The sequence below is a fragment of the Taudactylus pleione genome, unplaced genomic scaffold (assembly GCF_031769625.1).
Source record: "Taudactylus pleione unplaced genomic scaffold, aTauple2 ptg001244l, whole genome shotgun sequence".
NCBI classification, from domain to species: Eukaryota; Metazoa; Chordata; class Amphibia; order Anura; family Myobatrachidae; genus Taudactylus; species Taudactylus pleione.
In genome coordinates, this window is record NW_028285644.1 from 728,845 (window position 1) to 731,328 (window position 2,484).

A 2,484-nucleotide genomic window follows, 5' to 3' on the forward strand; every position below is an offset into this window, starting at 1 on the left:
ACAGCATGGCACGGGTCACGGAGGAGGAAATGCTGCACACAGAGGAGCTGCACTGGTAGAGACAGCATGGCACGGGTCACTGAGGAGGAAATGCTGCACACTGAGGAGCTGCACTTGTAGAGACAGCATGGCATGGGTCACTGAGGAGGAAATACCGCACACTGAGGACCTGCACTGGTAGAGACAGCATGGCACGGGTCATTGAGGGGGAAATGTCGCACACTGAGGACCTGCACTGGTAGAGACAGCATGGCACGGGACACTGAGGAGGAAATGCTGCACACTGAGGACCTGCACTGGTAGAGACAGCATGGCACGGGTCACTGAGGAGGAAATGCCGCACACTGAGGACCTGCACTGGTAGAGACAGCATGGCACGGGACACTGAGGAGGAAATGCTGCACACTGAGGACCTGCACTGGTAGAGACAGCATGGCACGGGTCACTGAGGAGGAAATGCTGCACACCGAGGACCTGCACTGGTAGTGACAGCATGGCACGGGTCACTGAGGAGGAAATGCCGCACACTGAGGACCTGCACTGGTAGAGACAGCATGGCAAGGGTCACTGAGGACCTGCACTGGTAGAGACAGCATGGCAAGGGTCACTGAGGAACTGCACTGGTAGAGACAGCATGGCATGGGTCACTGAGGAGGAAATGCTGCACACTGAGGACCTGCACTGGTAGAGACAGCATGGCAAGGGTCACTGAGGACCTGCACTGCTAGAGACAGCATGGCACGGGTCACTGAGGAGGAAATGCTGCACACTGAGGACCTGCACCGGTAGAGACAGCATGGCAGGGGTCACTGAGGAGGAAATGCTGCACACTGAGGACCCGCACTGGTAGAGACAGCATGGCACGGGTCACTGCGGAGGGAATGTTGTGCAGTGAGTACCCGCACTGGTAGAGACATCATGGCACGGGTCACTGAGGAGGAAATGCTGCACAATGAGGATCTGCACTGGTAAAGACTGCATGGCACGGGTCACTGCGGAGGGAATGCTGCACACTGAGGACCCGCACTGGTAGAGTCAGCATGGCACGGGTCACTGAGGGGGAAATGGCGCACACTGAGGATCTGCACTGGTAGAGACAGCATGGCACGGGTCACTGTGGAGGGAATGCTGCACAATGAGGACCTGCACTGGTAGAGACAGCATGGCGCGGGTCACTGCGGAGGGAATGCTGCACACTGAGGACCTGCACTGGTAGAGACAGCATGGCACGGGTCACTGAGGGGGAAATGCTGCACACTGAGGACCTGCACTGGTAGAGACAGCATGGCACGGGTCACTGAGGAGGAAATGCTGCACACTGAGGACCTGCACTGGTAGAGACAGCATGGCACGGGTCACTGAGGAGGAAATGCTGCACACTGAGGACCTGCACTGGTAGAGACAGCATGGCACGGGTCACTGAGGAGGAAATGCTGCACACTGAGGACCTGCACCGGTAGAGACAGCATGACACGGGTCACTGAGGAGGAAATGCTGCACACTGAGGACCAGCACCGGCAGAGACAGCATGGCACGGATCACGGAGGAGGAAATACTGCACACTGAGGACCTGCACTGGTAGAGACAGCATGGCACGGGTCACTGAGGAGGAAATGCTGCACACTGAGGAGCTGCACTGGTAGAGACAGCATGGCACGGTCACTGAGGAGGAAATGAAGCACACTGAGGAGCTGCACTGGTAGAGACAGCATGGCACGGGTCACTGAGGAGGAAATGCCGCACACTGAGGACATGCACTGGTAGAGACAGCATGGCACGGGTCATTGAGAGGGAAATGTCGCACACTGAGGACCTGCACTGGTAGAGACAGCATGGCACGGGTCACTGAGGAGGAAATGCTGCACACTGAGGACCTGCACTGGTAGAGACAGCATGGCACGGGTCACTGAGGAGGAAATGCTGCACACCGAGGACCTGCACTGGTAGTGACAGCATGGCACGGGTCACTGAGGAGGAAATGCCGCACACTGAGGACCTGCACTGGTAGAGACAGCATGGCAAGGGTCACTGAGGACCTGCACTGGTAGAGACAGCATGGCACGGGTCACTGAGGAGGAAATGCTGCACACTGAGGACCTGCACCGGTAGAGACAGCATGGCAGGGGTCACTGAGGAGGAAATGCTGCACACTGAGGACCCGCACTGGTAGAGACAGTATGGCACGGATCACTGAGGAGGAAATGCTGCACACTGAGGACCTGCACTGGTAGAGACAGCATGGCACAGGTCACTGAGGAGGAAATGCTGCACACTGAGGACCTGCACTGGTAGAGACAGCATGGCACGGGTCACTGAGGAGGAAATGCTGCACACTGAGGACCTGCACCGGTAGAGACAGCATGGCACGGGTCACGGAGGAGGAAATGCTGCACACTGAGGACCTGCACCGGCAGAGACAGCATGGCACGGATCACGGAGGAGGAAATGCTGCACACTGAGGACCTGCACTGGTAGAGACAGCAT